This window comes from Natator depressus, chromosome 5 (genome assembly GCF_965152275.1).
Source record: "Natator depressus isolate rNatDep1 chromosome 5, rNatDep2.hap1, whole genome shotgun sequence".
In the NCBI taxonomy this organism is placed as follows: domain Eukaryota; kingdom Metazoa; phylum Chordata; order Testudines; family Cheloniidae; genus Natator; species Natator depressus.
The window spans coordinates 39,266,629-39,285,767 of record NC_134238.1 but is presented as its reverse complement, the minus strand read 5'-3'; positions in this window follow the sequence as shown (position 1 = coordinate 39,285,767).

The window sequence follows — 19,139 nt, the reverse complement described above, 5'->3', positions numbered from 1 at the left end:
GATGAGACAGTCCTGCTGAGGTGGTCTGCTAAGACTTTCCTGGTTCTGGGCATGACTTTTTCCTGGTTCTGCGCGGCTATCAGATGAATGGCATGCCGCACAGAAAAATCCCAAAGGTGGAGAGCTTCTTGACAAAGGGCTGAAGACCTGGCGCCGCCCTGCCTGTTGATGTAATACATCGCAGCGCTATTGTCCGTCAGGATCTGCACCACCTTGCCCTTCAAGTGGGGCAAGAAAGCCCGGCAGGCCAAACAAACCGCTCTGAGCTCCCTGACGTTGATGTGGAGGGCCAGACTGGCCTGCAACCAGCAGCCCTGGGTGCTCAGCTCGCCCAGGTAGGCTCCCCCGCCCAGGTCCGAAGCATCAGAGACCAGGGTCAGTGACGGGGTCGCGAAGGGAACACCCTCCAACACCAACCTGGGGTCCAACTACCAATCCAGGAACAACCTGATATGATCCGATACCCTGACTACCCGGTCTAGGTCATGCCTGTTGGGGATGTAGACCAACGCCAGTCACACTTGCAGATGCTGGAGATGGAGCTGAGCACGGCTGACTGCATATGTACACGCGGCAATGTGGCCCAACAACCACAGCCAGGCATGAGCCCTGGCGAGCAGGTGACTCTTTACATGGAAGATCAGGTCCGACATGACCTGAAAACACTCCTCCGGAAGGAAGGCTCTGGCTCGCGTGGAGTCGAGAACTGCCCCAATGAACTCTATTCACTGGACTGGTGATAAGGTGAATTTTTTCTCATTTATTAACAGGCCCAGGTTGTGGCAGGTGGAACGGACCAGATCGAGGCTCCTCTGCACTTGCTCCTGAGACTTACTCTTAATGAGCCAGTCCTCAAGACACGGGAAGACCTGAACGCCTCGACATCTCAGGTAAGCAGCCACTGGCGCCATACATTTTGTGAACATACTCGGGATGCATGTCCATGTGGCTCTGGAGTGGTAGCACGGCCCAAACTGATGCCCCATGGCTTTTCTTGCCAGGTGCCAGGGAGCCGTGCTTCTTCATTTGTTTCTGGGCACCGGTGATGGGGAGCGGTGCCGGGCAGAGTCCAGTGCCAGGGGTGTGCTGTGCACTGAGGCCAAGGTACTAGGTGAGTCATGGTGGGATGGCTTGGAAGCCGGACGAAGGGCCACCTCCATGAGGAGAGCCCGCAAATGAATCCCGCTCTTTCTGAATCCGGGGTCAAAATTTTTTACAAATACGGCACTTGTCCTTCACATGTGACTTCCCAAAGCACTTGGGGCAGCTGCTGTGGGGGTCACTTACAGGCATAGGCCTGTGACAGTCCGCACAGGGCTTAAACCTTGGAGACTGGGGCATGCTCCACCTGGGGCAAAGTCCCTGCTGGAACTCTCACTTTTAACTCCTAACTACACTTAACAATAACTACTATAAACAACTATTTACAAGGCCCTAAGGCTCAAAGTCAGGAGAGACAAAACTGCTAGACCTTGCAATGCAAAGATACGTGCTCCGACTAACCACCATGGGCAGTAAGAAGGAACTGAGAGGGCTAGGGCCGGCAATGCCTGATATGCTGACGCATGAGTGTGGCCCTCAAGGGGGTGCCACAGCCGGCCCTATGGATACCACTAAGGCAAAAACCTCCGACAACCACGCACATGGGCGCGTGCACAGCTAGAATGGAATCAACATGAGCAAGCACTCAAAGAAGAACTAGAGAACATGTGACAGTCCCTGGGCTATTTGGACTAGAGAATACAACTAAAATAATAGACTTACAAACAGAAATATGGAGTTGTGAGGACCCATATTTAGAAACATGAACCAAACTTTTTTGTCCCCTTGTGCATAAGAAATTACTGCTGTGATTAACAGCACTAACAATCCTCTTAAATATATCCCTTTGGCAGCTTAGTTTGGTCTACAAAGAAACACTGAACTATCTGCTACAGCAAGATCAAACCTCAAGGAGAGACAGGCCCAGTTTAGGCTGAGGTTTTCTTAAGTGAGATATCACAGAGTAAGTAAGCCTTCCCATTTCCAATCATCATTAGTAATGGTCTGCACTTTGTGACTATAGTATGGAGGGTACTTGTGATTATGTTTTGAACTAACATAAGCCAAGAGGAAAATCTGTAAAGGGATGGAATTGTTACTTGATATAATTATGCTATAGTGGTACCTCAATAAGGCCCCAGTTCAGCAAAACACTTATGTCCAGAAGTGAAAGTAAGTCGGTACAGGCCAGTACGGCGTACCAGTAAGAAAGTGGCCGCTGATATGGGCCGGTACGCAGCCAATGTGGTCTGATTTAAGGACCATACCGGCATGGCTACTGATGGGGGGTGGGGCAAAAGGGGCAGCTGCCCCGCGGCCTGGCAATTTAAAAGGGCCTGGGGTTCCCAGCAGAGGTCGGCGTCCGGGGCCGTTTAAATCACCACCAGAGCGCTGAGCGGCACAGGCTGGGCAGTGCAGTGCTGAAGGGCTGGCTGCGGGAGTCTGGCCCCAGCCCTGCCCCTTCCACCTGAGGCTCCACCCCATTCAGGGGCCCAGAGCCGCCCCCCCACCTTGCCCAGGAGCCTGGACACCCTGCATACCAGTTAGTCCTTTAAGTTACTTTCACCCCTGCTTATGTCCCATTTAAGTCAATGGGATTTGGGCCTGAGCATAAATATAAGCATGTGCTTATGTGCTTTGCTGACTCACAAACTGGGAAGAATTAGCAGGAGAAGCAAAAATGGATGGGAACCTGAGAGGCAGTGACCATGAGATGGTCGAGTTCAGGATCCTGACTCAAGAAAGAAAGGAGAGCAGCAGAATACGGATCCTGGACTTCAGAAAAGACGACTTTGACTCCCTCAGGGAACTGATGGGCAGGATCCCCTGGGAGAATAACATGAGGGGGAAAGGAGTCCAGGAGAGTTGGCTGTATTTTAAAGAATCCTTACTGAGGTTACAGGGACAAACCATCCTGATGTGTAGAAAGAATAGTAAATATGGCAGGCGACCAGCTTGGCTTAACAGTGAAATCCTTGCTGATCTTGAACGCAAAAAAGAAGCTTACAAGAAGTGGAAGATTGGACAAATGACCAGGGAAGAGTATAAAAATATTGCTCGGGCATGCAGGAGTGAAAGCAGGAAGGCCAAATCACACCTGGAGTTGCAGCTAGCAAGAGATGTCAAGAGTAACAAGAAGGGTTTCTTCAGGTATGTTAGCAACAAGAAGAACGTCAAGGAAAGTGTGGGCCCCTTACTGAATGAGGGAGGCAACCTAGTGACAGAGGATGTGGAAAAAGCTAATGTCCTCAATGCTTTTTTTGCCTCTGTCTTCATGAACAAGGTCAGCTCCCAGACTGCTGCACTGGGGAGCACAGCATGGGGAGGAGGCAACCAGCCCTCTGTGGAGAAAGAAGTGGTTCAGGACTATTTAGAAAAGCTGGATGAGCACAAATCCATGGGGCCGGATACGCTGCATCCAAGAGTGCTAAAGGAGTTGGCGGATGTGATTGCAGAGCCATTGGACATTGTCTTTGAAAACTCATGGCGATCGGGGGAGATCCCAGATGACTGGAAAAAGGCTAATGTAGTGCCCATCTTTAAAAAAGGGAAGGAGGAGGATATGGGGAACTACAGTCCAGTCAGCCTCACCTCAGTCCCTGGAAAAATCATGGACCAGGTCCTCAAGGAATCAATTCTGAAGCACTTAGAGAAGAGGAAAGTGATCAGGAACAGTCAGAATGGATTCACCAAGGGCAAATCATGCCTGACTAATCTAGTTGCCTTCTCTGACGAGATAACTGACTCTGTGGATGAGGGGAAAGCAGTGGACGCATTGTTCCTTGACTTTAGCAAAGCTTTTGATACAGTCTCCCACAGTATTGTTGCCAGCAAATTAAAGAAGTATGGGCTGGATGAATGGACTCTAAGGTGGATAGAAAGCTGGCTAGATTGTCGGGCTCAACGGGTAGCGATCAATGGCTCCATGTCTAGTTGGCAGCCGATATCAAGTGGAGTGACCCAAGGGTCGGTCCTCAGGCCGGTTTTGTTCAATATCTTCATTAATGATCTGGAGGAGGGCGTGGATTGCACCCTCAGAAAGTTTGCAGATGACACTAAACTGGGAGGAGAGGTAGATACGCTGGAGGGTAGGGATAGGATACAGAGGGACCTAGACAAATTGGAGGATTGGGCCAAAAGAAATCTGATGAGGTTCAACAAGGACAAGTGCAGAGTCCTGCACTTAGGACGGAAGAATCCCATGCACCGCTACAGACTAGGGACCGAATGGCTCGGCAGCAGTTCTGCAGAAAAGGACCTAGGGGTTACAGTGGACGAGAAGCTGGATATGAGTCAACAGTGTGCCCTTGTTGCCAAGAAGGCCAATGGCATTTTGGGCTGTATAAGTGGGGGCATTGCCAGCAGATCAAGGGACATGATCATTCCCCTCTATTCAGCATTGGTGAGGCCTCATCTGGAGTACTGTGTCCAGTTTTGGGCCCCACACTACAAGAAGGATGTGGAAAAATTGGAAAATGTCCAGCGGAGGGCAACAAAATGATTAGGGGACTGGAACACATGACTTATGAGGAGAGGCTGAGGGAACTGGGATTGTGTAAGTCTGCGGAAGAGAAGAATGAGGGGGGATTTGATAGCTGCTTTCAACTACCTGAAAGGGGATTCCAAAGAGGATGGATCTAGACTGTTCTCAGTGGTAGCAGATGACAGAACAAGGAGTAATGGTCTCAAGTTGCAGTGGGGGAGGTTTAGGTTGGATATTAGGAAAAACTTTTTCACTAGGAGGGTGGTGAAGCACTGGAATGTGTTACCTAGAGAGGTGATAGAATCTCCTTCCTTTGAAGTTTTTAAGGTCAGGCTTGACAAAGCCCTGGCTGGGATGATTTAGTTGGGGATTGGTCCTGCTTTGAGCAGGGGGTTGGACTAGATGACCTCCTGAGATCTCTTCCAACCCTGATATTCTATGATTCTATGACTCTGGGTTAGACTCTCTCCACAGAAGAGACTGTACTGTACTGTATTGGGCTATTACTTTCAGAAAAACATTAACAAACTCATCCGAGGGCAAGGCATATGAGAGAGAGAGATTTTACAAGATGAGAAGTAATCAAGGAGCAGTAGTGATGTTGGGAACTTCTCAGGGTAGTTTGAGCTGCGGTGGTAGTAGGGGTAGTTGTAGAGCAAAGGAGCAATGAGGTAAAGAGCCATTAAGAAGATACCGCTGTCTCTCCAATGAAATGCCTGGATATTCCTAGTAACATAGAAACACTCCTGCTGAAAGCTTTCATGTGCCTTTTCTTTGTTAAACTGAACCATCAAAACTCAAATTCTAAAGCACTTATTAGAAAGATGGCAATGCATCAGTCAGTGTGAGGTGACTCTCATCCCCGGTAGCGTTCTGGGTTCTGTTAGCCTTTGTAATTTTTGCCAGTCACTTTTCAGCTGATTGAGAATTCTAATAGATAAATTTTCATTCCTTTCTCTACAGAATATCTGACCCTGAGTTTTCCAGAGAAGAACAGGCTCAATAATCTCACTACTAAAAGAAGTTTTGATTGGGGTAAACTTGGACTTGAGGTTGTTAGGTGACCTGCCACTGATCTGTCAGTGATATTGTTTAACAGGAGAGGTTAAAGACTCAGTAGTAAGATACTGGTGTCCAAAGTTGACTTTTGAGTAGAGGCCTGACTATAAATTGTTTGACTATAGGTTTCTGGCAGTTCAGGATCAAAGGACGTGGATGTGAACTATACACCAATCTTTGCACACATGTCTTCTGCTGATCTGCGCTTTTGTCTCCTCTCCCATATCCAAGAATCCAGCTGAATATTTCTAACAGAATTGTAAACAGAAAATAATCTGTCCCATCAGATTATTTAAAACTCAATATGTTAAAGTCTGTTACATTTCCAGAATACACTTTTCACAGCCCTATTTTTATGACATTAATATGCAAATGCTTTGATCGCCAAAACTAGCCTTATATAGTTATAATTAATGTAATACAAACATTATTCAAGTTTTATGACACATTGACACATGTAAAAGAATAGTTATTTTCTATATCTGCAAAGAAATGTAATTCATTCTCTTAACAAACTTTTAATGACAGTTTCCTGACACACTGTACCACAAACCTAGGAGATCCAACTTCTGAAAATAGCGATGAATCGCCTAGGGGAACTAATATTACCCAGCAGATAAGTAATGAGGAGGGCAGCAAAAGTTAGCATGTACACCATCAAGAGAAGTGTTCAAGAACTTCCATGATATACCCTTAATACCACAAACACAGAACTTTCTGAACTCTATTTTTCTTCTTCTGTTAGGGTCCTTGTTCGTCTCAAAGGGAAATGAAACTCCACATTTCCAGTAAGCATATTTTAAAAATGTAAATATGTGTAATTAGTCTCACTTTAAACCAGGGGTGGCGAGTTCTTTGGGCCTGTGGTGCCCAGGCTCCATCAATGTTTGGTGCCGGGTCTCTCCCCCAGCCCCACCTGCCACCCCCACGCATGTCCCCCGGAGCATCTTGGCCCTTCCTGCTGCCCCAGGACAATTTAAAAGGCCCAGGGTCCCCCGTCCGCCACCACTGGCAGTGCAGCGGGGCTAAGGCGGCTTCCTGCCTCTCTGCTCCGTGCTGCATCTGGAAGTGGCCAGCACGTCCCTGAGGCCTCAGGGGGTGGGTGGGTGTCTCTGCGCGCTGCCCCCGCCCCAAGCCGCTGCCAGACTGGTGTGCAGGTCACTTTCAGGAGCCAGCACCACCCAAGGTAAGCGATGATCCCCGCACCCTCTCCTGCACCCCAACCCCCTGCCCCGGGGGGGCGGGACTTGGACCCATTCTGGGCACCACCAAAAATTATCCAAACCTGCCGCTAATGCTTTAAACAGCAATACCTCACTTTTGTTTGCAGCATTGCTTGGAAGAATAGAAGGATGGTCTTTTGAAGAGCTGACGTCCCCAGGTGAACCAAGTCTGAAAACAAGTCATGTCATATCACTCACTCAAGTTAATTGGGAGATTCTGTTATGAAAGGCAGTAAGTCATAAGCAAAGGAAATAACTAATATCCACAATGGATCTGGATATTACAGAAACAAAATATCACTGCAAAACAAAGAACATAGCTATCTCATACATCACACAACAGACTCCAGCTCGGAAAGTCATAGGATTTGAACAGAAACATAGACAGAAAGCCAATGACAGCCACCTTATAATTTTGAATATTGAATACAAACAAATGTCTATATAGAATCATAGAATATCAGGGTTGGAAGCAATCTATAGACCAATAATTATTTACAAAAATTATTTGGCCAATAATTTCAAACAACATGCAAATGTAAGAAAAACATAATCTTTTTGCAGTCAATATGTGATCCAAAAAGAAAAAAAAGAAGGCAAAAAACTCAAGATGTCACCAATCCAGATCCCCAGCTTCCACAACATTTAGGAGTTCAGCAACCTTTCCTCACAACTGCCATTCTTCTGATTGTCTGGTCACCAGTCAACTTTCCAGTATGGTTTCACTCCTTTTAAAGGGCATTTCCTACTCAAGTTGAATAGTACCCTTACTCTACAAATAGCCATATTGAAATCAGTAGGGACACTAAGGGTATAGGGAACTATTCCTCATAAGTGGAATATGTGGTCCAATGCAAATTAGGGGCTTCATTTATAGACACTTCCTAATGCACTATATTATCTCAGCATAATTCCTCAGAAGATTTGGCTTCAAAATAGCCTGAAAGCCTCTTTTCACTGGAGCCAACTTAATCTTGCCTTCCTCCTCTTTACGCTCCCCTTGAGATCCAGAAATTTCAGTTTTAACTATTACAGCAGTGTCTAATTCTGAATACTTAAGGGAAAGCAGCCATACAGTTCTAAAGATTTTTCATTATGGTATTTCATATTCCTTTCTGAACAATACTTCACTGTGGGATATGCATTTACACAGAGACCATGAAATGAAAGGCTTCCCCAGGGGGTCAGAATGCTTCCTTTCCCCTGCAAAGCTTTACTGAAGGGGAGCATATCAATCTACAGTCATATGGCCTCCTACCCAACCATCTGGAAAAGAGGGGTGTAGCGAAAGAATGTATCTGGTAGGTTGTGAACCATAGGGAATGGCAAGGCATATTTCATTGGTCTCTGGCTACACGTGGGGGTCTCCCGTTGTCCTTATTCGGGCGTTCCTTCCACCCACACACCAAAAATGGCAAAACAGCTTGCACATGTACCATACTGCAATGGCTAAACCCCTTTGCTGCCTATCTCTCTCTCCTTGGTAGGCAAAAGCCACAAAAAGTGAGTTTCAGACTAACAGCCGTGTTAGTCTGTATTCGCAAAAAGAAAAGGAGTACTTGTGGCACCTTAGAGACTAACCAATTTATTTGAGCATAAGCTTTCGTGAGCTACAGCTCACTTCATCGGATGCATACTGTGGAAAGTGTAGAAGATCTTTTTATACACACAAAGCATGAAAAAATGGGTATTTACCACTACAAAAGGTTTTCTCTCCCCCCACCCCACTCTCCTGCTGGTAACAGCTTATCTAAAGTGATCACTCTCCTTACAATATGTATGATAATCAAGTTGGGCCATTTCCAGCACAAATTCAGGTCCCCCCCCCCCACCAACACAAACCCACTCTCCTGTTGGTAATAGCTTATCTAAAGTGATCACTCTCCTTACAATGTGTATGATAATCAAAGTGGGCCATTTCCAGCACAAATCCAGGGTTTAACAAGAACGTCTGAGGGGGGAGGGGTAGGAAAAAACAAGGGGAAATATGTTACCTTGCATAATGACTTAGCCACTCCCAGTCTCTATTCAAGCCTAAGTTAATTGTATCCAATTTGCAAATGAATTCCAATTCAACAGTCTCTCGCTGGAGTCTGGTTTTGAAGTTTTTTTGTTGTAATATCGCAACTTTCATGTCTGTAATCGCGTGACCAGAGAGATTGAAGTGTTCTCCGACTGGTTTATGAATGTTATCATTCTTGACATCTGATTTGTGTCCATTTATTCTTTTACGTAGAGACTGTCCAGTGTGACCAATGTACATGGCAGAGGGGCATTGCTGGCACATGATGGCATATATCACAGTGGTGGATGTGCAGGTGAACGAGCCTCTGATAGTGTGGCTGATGTTATCAGGCCCTGTGATGGTGTCCCCTGAATAGATATGTGGGCACAGTTGGCAACGGGCTTTGTTGCAAGGATAGGTTCCTGGGTTAGTGGTTCTGTTGTGTGGTATGTGGTTGCTGGTGAGTATTTGCTTCAGGTTGGGGGGCTGTCTGTAGGCAAGGACTGGCCTGTCTCCCAAGATTTGTGAGAGTGTTGGGTCATCCTTCAGGATAGGTTGTAGATCCTTAATAATGCTTGGAGGAGGTTTAGTTGGGGGCTGAAGGTGACGGCTAGTGGCGTTCTGTTATTTTCTTTGTTAGGCCTGTCTTGTAATAGATGACTTCTGGGAACTCTTCTGGCTCTATCAATCTGTTTCTTCATTTCCGCAGGTGGGTATTGTAGTTGTAAGAATGCTTGATAGAGATCTTGTAGGTGTTTGTCTCTGTCTGAGGGGTTGGAGCAAATGCGGTTGTATCGCAGAGCTTGGCTGTAGACAATGGATCGTGTGGTGTGGTCAGGGTGAAAGCTGGAGGCATGTAGGTAGGAATAGCGGTCAGTAGGTTTCCGGTGTAGGGTGGTGTTTATGTGACCTAGAATCCTATTTTCGACGTCTCCGACTCAAGGAATATTTCCAACACACCTCTGAACAACATACTAATCCACAGAGACCTCCCTACCAACACTACAAAAAGAAGGATTCTAGATGGACTCCTCCTGAAGGTCGAGACAGCAGACTGGACTTCTACATAGAGTGCTTCCGCCGACATGCACGGGCTGAAATTGTGGAAAAGCAGCATCACTTGCCCCACAACCTCAGCCGTGCAGAACACAATGCCATCCACAGCCTCAGAAACAACTCTGACATCATAATCAAAAAGGCTGACAATGGAGGTGCTGTTGTCATCATGAATAGGTCGGAATATGAACAAGAGGCTGCTCGGCAGCTCTCCAACACCACTTTCTACAAGCCATTACCCTCTGATCCCACTGAGAGTTACCAAAAGAAACTACAGCATTTGCTCAAGAAACTCCCTGAAAAAGCACAAGATCAAATCTGCACAGACACACCCCTGGAACCTCAACCTGGGATATTCTGTCTACTACCCAAGATCCATAAACCTGGAAATCCTGGGCGCCCCATCATCTCAGGCATTGGCACCCTGACAGCAGGACTGTCTGGCTATGTAGACTCCCTCCTCAGGCCCTACGCTACCAGCACTCCCAGCTACCTTCGAGACACCACTGACTTCCTGAGGAAACTACAATCCATCGGTGATCTTCCTGATAACACCATCCTGGCCACTATGGATGTAGAAGCCCTCTACACCAACATTCCACACAAAGATGGACTACAAGCCGTCAAGAACACTATCCCCGATAATGTCACGGCTAACCTGGTGGCTGAACTTTGTGACTTTGTCCTTACCCATAACTAGTTTACATTTGGGGACAATGTATACCTTCAAATCAGCGGCACTGCTATGGGTACCCGCATGGCCCCACAGTATGCCAACATTTTTATGGCTGACTTAGAACAACGCTTCCTCAGCTCTCGTCTCCTAACGCCCCTACTCTACTTGCGCTATATTGATGACATCTTCATCATCTGGACCCATGGAAAAGAAGCCCTTGAGGAATTCCACCATGATTTCAACAATTTCCATCCCACCATCAACCTCAGCCTGGTCCAGCCCACACAAGAGATCCACTTCCTGGACACTACAGTGCTAAGAAACAATGGTCACATAAACACCACCCTATACCGGAAACCTACTGACCACTATTCCTACCTACATGCCTCCAGCTTTCACCCTGACCACACCACACGATCCATTGTCTACAGCCAAGCTCTGCGATACAACCGCATTTGCTCCAACCCCTCAGACAGATACAAACACCTACAAGATCTCTATCAAGCATTCTTACAACTACAATACCCACCTGCGGAAGTAAGGTGCCACAAGTACTCCTTTTCTTTTTGCAAAAAGTGAGTTGGTGTTGCTTGGAGGAACAGTAATTTCAGTGTATTTTGCATCATAATTTATACTGTCCTGTGGGGGGAGAGAACTATTGTTCCCCAACTCCTCCTGCCCTCTTTAGCCACACACCCAGTTAGACAAATCTGAGAACTCTCCACAGCAGCTGCAGCTAGGAAAGAGAAAACTACCTAGTTGGGAGTCAAGAGTGACTCTTTCTCCCTTCTGCACAGACCTTCCCCCTCAACCCCTTCCCAAGTATTTCTTACGATTTCACCCTGTCCCATCACTCAGAAAAAGACTGCAAATGAAGCATTAAGAACTTATGAAAGTCCTTTTGTTTGTCATCTGCTGTAGGTTAACTTATTTCCACATGTGGAAGTTGTGAGACATTTTAAGTACGACATACATTTCAGTAACACACACACACAAAATACAGGTGCATCAAGTTGGTTTTATAGGGGTGCCAACAACCTGCCAATCTGAAGATTCCAACAAGGGACTCCACACAGGACCAAGGGCCCATCCACACGCTACCTCTGACATTAAAGTGACCAAGCAGCACCTTCCTGCAACCTTTTGGTTTTATTTTCAATTGCTTTGAATTTTTTTTAGATTGATGTTGGTGACTTCTATTTACAGAACCTCCCTTCTTTTAAAGTTCTACTGCTGCCTCATAAAAACCTTGTCAACATTCTCTGGCGAGACAGCCTGCGTACGTACATACGTTTATTCTCTGTGTGCTAATATATGGCATTTCTGATTTTATTTTCCCTGGTTTTTTATTAGCATGGACCTTTGCACGGTCATTTTTTCCCTTATCAGGTCACCTGCCTCCTGGCTTATTCCTCCCTAATTGGTAACTCTAGTAGTAATCTAAATCCCTCTGAAAGACTTGATTTTCATGCAAAGTTCACAAACATGAAAAAGGAGGAAGGAAATGAAAATATTAATAATTTACATATATCCAATTTTTATATTTATATATATATAATTTACATACATATTTTATATGTATTAATAATAAATACAAATATAAATAAGTAATAAAAATATATCTAAGTTTATTCCCTGCTGTGAGTCTGCTAGTGCGTCCTGTCTTCTAGGCTACTGCTCTGATATAAACTTGTTTAACTTTATGCATTGTGCATCTTTCCATTGAGGTGTGGGCCTACTCACAGTTCATAAAGCTAAGCCCTTTTGTAAGTCTTTACAAGACCTGGGAAGGCTTTAGACTGTACCTTTCTTTGGTGGCAAGTCATCTTTATTTTTGGGTCTTGTGCTAGGGTGACCAGATATCCCGTTTTTAAAGGGACAGTCCTGTATTTAAGCCCTCCTGCAGATGTCCTGACTTTTTCTTAAAAATGGGCAAATTGTCCCATATTTTCTCTCCTCCCCCCACGCATCAGTACTGGTGGGCCCTACTGCTGTCTGGATCCCTGCTCACCAGCCACCCACCCACCAGCAGTGAGTGGGGGGGGGGGGGGTCCAGTGGTTCACGGTGGGGGTGGGGGTGGAAGGCTGGTGGCGGGCCAAAGCTGCAGCGTGCAGGACCAACCGCTCCCCCTGCTGGTGTGTCAGCAGGGCCCCACCCCCTGTCCTGTTTCCAGCCGTCACTGGCTACGCACTGCGAGCTGCACTGGCTGGTGAGTGCGGGCAGGCACCAGGCAGCGGCTAGTTACATGTCGCCTCTGCTGCCCACTCATCAGCCCTTTACATGCTCCCCTTCTTGCTGTCCTCTCCCTGCTTTGCCCCTTCACCTCCTGCCCTGCTGCTCTTCCATATCCCCCCGGAAGGGCACGTCCTGCTCCCAACACTGTGCAGAGAACCAGTCCCTGGCAGGAGCACTCAACTCACCAAGAGCCTGACCGGCAGGCTCCTCCCTTCCCCCACCGCCTCTGGCTGGGCCGGAGCCCTGGGAAAGCCCAAGACCCTCCAGTCCGGGGTGCTGTCCAAGAGGAGCTGAGCCCTGCGTGTGCCAAAGCCTTGCACCGCTATGGCAGGGGGAAGCCTCTCCGCCCCTCAGCTAAGCTCTGGAGTGGCGGGGGGAAGTGATTTCCAGCATGTTCATGCCCCAACCTTGCCGGCTCCACAGCAACCCCCCCGGTCAGGGGCTTAGCACCCCCTTCGCCACTGCCTTGGGTCCTGCCCCCTGGGAGAATGGAGCTGCTCCATCCCATAGGCACCCTCCCCTCCTGAGCCACCTCTCTCCAAAGCCTCTACATCCTTAGGGCTTAACCCCTTCCTGCCCATGCAGTAGCCAGGTGACAGGAAGTGGCTGGGTTGTGCCGGTGCTCAGTAGCAGCCTGGAGGTGTTAGTTGCCTTTCGACACTGTGCAGGCAAGAAAGGACAAGTTGCTTCCAGCCACAGGGGAGATGACCTCTGCAAAGACATGGGCCATGTCACCCCTTCCCCCCCTCCTCCTTCCCTGTGGCTGGAAGCAGCTCCCGTCCCTTCCCTTCTGCACAGTGCTGAAAGCCTGCTGCTGGCCACATTCTGGTGTGAACCTTGGCAGAAATCTGGGGAGGACGGGCATGTGACTTTGTGTGCCCCGCCCCCCCGTGTGTTGCTTCGGGAAGACATGGCAACAGGTACCAGGAGAGGAGAGTCCATGCCAGCCAGGCATGGAGGGCGGAGAGCACCAGGCAGGGAGGGGTAGGTCAATCAGTCACACACCCCCATGTGAGAGAGGTGTACAGTTGTGGGGGGGGGGGGGGTGTCACCTCTCCCTGTGTGAATCCTAAAGCCTTAAGGATCAGAAGGTAAATAAAAAGAATCCACCTACACAGTATTTCTTTTTTACAGTGGTTCAGTCAACTTGATGTTAATTTGAACATTTGTACTGCATAGTTCTGACTGATTGCCAGAGAACTCACTTGAATAGGAGTAATTTTACCAGGTGTCCCATATTCAGCATTGGGAAATATGGTCACCCTATCTTGTACAGAAATGAGCACAGCACTGGAGCTTACAAATATCAAACAATTATTTGGAGATGATTAGATCACAAAGAGGAGTATAACTTCCAGTGACAAACAGAAAGAGCAAATGAAATTCTATGGAACAAAAATCCCATTTCCAAAGAAATGTTCCCACAGAGAACAAAAGAAACATGAAGTACACTGTTGTTCTGAGTTTTTCAGAAGCTTATTTACCAGTATTTACCTGCAAATATTTTGCTGCAACTCTCAAGAAAGAGGAAAAAAACGTAATTCTCCCTGACCCCCCCCCCAAAAATGCAGATAAGTGTTCACGATTTTACCCTTCAGGGGACCTGGGTAGTACACAGTAGAAGTCATTACCACATTGTGCATGCAGACATTACAGTGGCTCTGCCTCAAGCACCAAGGCTGTTGTGGAGGAAGATTATTGTCAGTGGACTAATTTCACTTGTTTTTGCACAAACGTGGGTGGTCCTCCCAAAATCTCTGACTACAGGGGCAGAGTCAAACACCATTTGTGCCAGAAATGAACCCCTGTCTGAAGTGCAGAACATTCCACATGCTGTAAGTTGTTCCAGCAGGAATACAAGCTATTGGAGAAAAAATCTACAGTAACTTTAAAACTAAATTCCTATACATCTGTAAACTTGGAAAATATTCCCTGGGGGAAAAAACAACTTTGTCAATCAGATTTTTGGTATGTATCTTAAACCTGTCAATTACCAATGAAATGTGATAAGGTACTTTCTAAATGCGCTCTGTCCTGAGGTGCTCCAGACAAACATGGTATGTCCACATCTCTCCCCAGCCTTGGGATTTCTAAAGCTGGAAGTTGATGTCACTTCTTTATGCCTCAGTTCCCTACCTGAAAAATGTGGTTGGTAGTACTCATTCACACACCCCCTTCCTTTGACTGCTTGGTATATTTAAACTGACATCTCTTGAAGGCAAGGACTCTCCCTTACTATAAGTTTGTATAGCATCTAGTGCAATGAGGCCAAATTCTCAGCTACAGGATGTCCTGCAAATCAATCAATCAGTTTCCCCACACAGGATCTTTAATACTGAACAAGAGTTTGTACTATGGAAGTATACTTTTTAGAAAGTATATTTCCTGGTCCTTGTTGGTATTACCTTGCAATACCACCCTAGTGCATTTATTATGCCCTCAGAAATGCTGCTTATGTATTAAGATGTAAAACTAGTAATCTTAAACACTGATTTCCTTGCTGATGCTCTTTGACTAACTGAAACAGTCTCTTTTAAAAAAATATAAATAAAAGGAGCAATATATATTCTTAACACTCAGAAAGTGAAATTCAATTATAAGTCTAAATGTTAAATATTATTTTTTTTCCAGCTGAATTCAAAACACAACTTTCAGACTCCTGAAGACTTATTTAAATTACCTCTCCCAACTGCTCTAGTGTTAGTGAAATAACAAACAACTCTAGGAGACAGTGAAATATGTGGCAGATATCAGGATCCAACCAGGGATTTCTGTAATGAGGAGGGATGCTGATCCCAAAGGACATACCAAACTACAGTCTCCCTATGAATTTCTTTGATGCTAGAAGGAATAACTTCTTCCCAGAGATTCCCAGTGCCAAGCTAAAGAGGGACCTTAATTCAAAGTTTCATGCTGCCAAAGTGAGAACCAAGCCAGCAACGACCTCTCCATGAAGATCTCTGCTATTGTATGCCAAAGACCCCAACTGCCAGTGGGAGTAGAAGGGCCTCCAGAGGCATACATCACCTTTAGCACATGATAGCTTGTTCCCTTTGTGTGGAAAGGCAACATATGGAAGCATACAGCTTGGCGTAGCCATTTCTCTTTTTTCACATCAACGTTTCTACCAACTGATCATTTCCAAAGTAAAGTTGGATAACATTAACAGCTACAGAAGACTGATCCTATCTAGAATGGAATTCTTGTCAGAGCTGACTCACTTGGCTGCTCCTGATTTCTTGTTACAGAAAGGCACCTGGTTGAAATGGGCAATAGTGAATTAAAATGAGTTGCATAACGAGACTAGACTTTATTTAATCTACATGAGTTTCTGTTTCATAAAGCATCTTTAACGTAGCATTATGAGCACCATCTGGTGTCTATCGCAGCTGAACTGTAAGCAGGGAAGATGGTAGGAGGCAGGTGGACTGTACAGAGCAGGAAAATAATAGCTTACTATTAAACTGTATAATGAAATAGCCTATCTATTGTGTTAATTGCAGTAACTATTGTAATGCCAGCCCTCCTGGGGTAAATGCCATTATGATTGCCAATTCTGTAAATAATTTGGCCAAAGTATAATAAAATACCTGACCTGGAAAAAATGCAATAGCTTTACTAAGGAGTTGTAGAAATAATTACCATGATTAAAAGAGAAACAGTGAATCTGTGATTTCCCGCAAGCAGTAGTATAAAAAGGTGGGAGGATATAACCCAGCCCGTTAAGATAAACCAAGCATCAGGCCAAATTTCTGTTTGTCACTGTAGCAGCTTAAGCTGAAGGCCAACTACCAATGAAAAAAAATCAGCCCTTGGCAAAGACATCTTCTTAACAGGTCTTTGTCATAATGCCTGAGAGAGCAGGTCTGGACGCTTGGGAAGCGTCCATGGGGCGCTGTTGCCAAGTCCATGAGCATGCCGAACCAATGCCGGTGCGATCATGATGACCCTGTCCTTTTCCCTCTTGATCTTCAGGAGGGCCTTGCTGATGAGTGGGATTGGCGGGAAGGCGTACATCAGGTCACCTGTCCAAGACAGGAGAAAAGCATCGGAAAGCGATCTGCTGTTGAGCCCCTGAAGGGAGCAGAACAGGTGGCACTTCCTGTTTTGCCTGGTGGCAAACAGGTCCACTTGGGGAGTTCCCCACCTCTGGAAGATCATTTTGATGACCTCCGAGTGGAAGGACCCACGGGCCACTTTCCGCAACTCCCATTGGCCATGAACAGCAAACCACGGCCAATGGGAGCAGCAGGCGGTCGTGCCTGCAGATGGTCAATGTAAACAAACCATCTCATGGCTTGCCAGTGGCTCCGACCTTGTCCCCATGGGTCCCGCACTTCCAGGCGGTTTATGCTAGCTTCAGAGGCTCACTGCAACCCTCCACATAGCCCTTCTCTCTCTAGGGCCAGGGATACAGTCTACTGAGCCCTTTTCATCCTCAGCCATCAAGGAGGTTGGTGAGAGAATTCCCACAGTCTCTGTTGCTCCTATGACCTCATACCAAAACAGTTTAGCCTCCTGTTTTCCCCTCCCAGGAGGTGTTTCTGTACTGGTGAGTTGGGGGGAACCTGGGCCCACCCTCTACTCCGGCTTCCGGCCCAGGGACCCTAATGGTAGCAGCTGTTGGCAGCCAACCTTTCACTGCCAGAGTTGCTACATTTCCCTGGGCCACTTCCCCACAGCCCTCCTGCTTATCCCTTCTTCACCCTTATCTTAGGGCTCCCTTACCAATGACTTGAGGGTGTCTTCATTAACCAGCCCTTCAGCCAGACTTCCTCTCCTCTGGCTCCCCTCTGCCTGACTGGAGTGAGCCCTTTTATAGTATCAGAGGGGCCTTAATTAGAATCAGGTGGTCACATTAGCTTAATGGCCTCACCTGACTCTTTGCAGGTTAATTGGAGTCAGGCGTTCTCATTAGCCTGGAGCAGCCCCTGCTCCGGTCAGTCAGGGAACAGAAAACTTAATCCAGTGGCCAGTATATTTGCCTTTTGCTACTCTGCCGTACCAACTGGCCTGGGTCTATCACATATCCTTTTGGGGTCCATTCTTAATATGTGTCCAAATCATCACAGTCATCTTTCTGGAATATTAAGTACAGCATTGTTTCATTCCCTGGCCATTATCTTATCACTTCATTTTTTTATTTTCCGCAGTCTTGAAACTGTCAGTAATCTCCACTCAGCCAGTTCACTTCTGCAGTCAGCTTTCCTCATACTCCAACACTGACTTGACAACTGTCTCATGTACACTGATTTTCCTTTTTATCAAAATGTCTTTAGCTTTCCAGATCTTGCAGTTTTCCCAAATGCAATAGTAGCAGGTTCAATTCTCCCTTTTATGTTATGTTCACAGTTCCATTCTATGATACTAGTCTTTCAAGATACTCACATTTTTCCACTTGTTCTAGTTCTTTGACTTCAACTTTGATCTTTACCTTTTCCTCTTATCTTCCAGTTGCCATAGATTTTGTCTTCTCCATGCTGCTCTTCAGTCAGAATTTCTGCTTTCCCAGTCTTCCTTGTCAGTTATTCTCTATAAATCCTCCTTGGTCAATGTATGAGGTCAATATCATCTGGGAACATAAGGTTATTCACTATCCTCTATTGTAATATGACGCCTCTCATTTCATTTTTTAGTACTACTGCCATTGTACTGCTTCCAGTACAAAGTTGAACAAAACTGGCAAAAGCGTGCATCTTTGGTCATCCTGAACCACACTACCAGCTTCTTGCCTACTTTCACCATGCCCATTGACTTGATGTAGGTATGTTCTATCAGCTTGATCAATTTCTTGGGGATCCCAAACATTCTGAAGACTTGTCATAACCCTTTCTGACAAATGCTGTCAAATGCCTGTTTCAAGTCTATAAGTTTGTTGTAATCATTACGTTGTGTTCTGTGTACTTCTCAGATATCTGTTTTATCACAAATAGCTGACCTACTTGTACTTTGTCTTAGTCTAAATCCAGTCCCCATTCCTCTGCAAGCGCAGCTTCCATGTACCTCTCCATTCTCCTCTGCAACATCTTGGTGTTTTTACTACAGAAAACCTGAAGTAATCAAACAAATTTTCCTACTAAACTTCTGACAATTAAAAAAAAATCAGTTCCTGACATCTAATATAACTTTCTACTTGTAACTTCAAGAAGCCTGGGGAAGTGTGAGAACTGAAATTCCAAAATTTCAGAAGTCCACACATCCCTAATAACAAAGATACACCTTAGTTGTCTGAAATGTGTATCTTTGATCTGATGTGTATTCTGTTTGGTTTTAATGGATGTCTTATTTCACTTCCTTGATTGTTCACAGGATCTTCCTTTCCTAAACTGGAGTTAATGCAACCAAACAAGCTGCAAGTC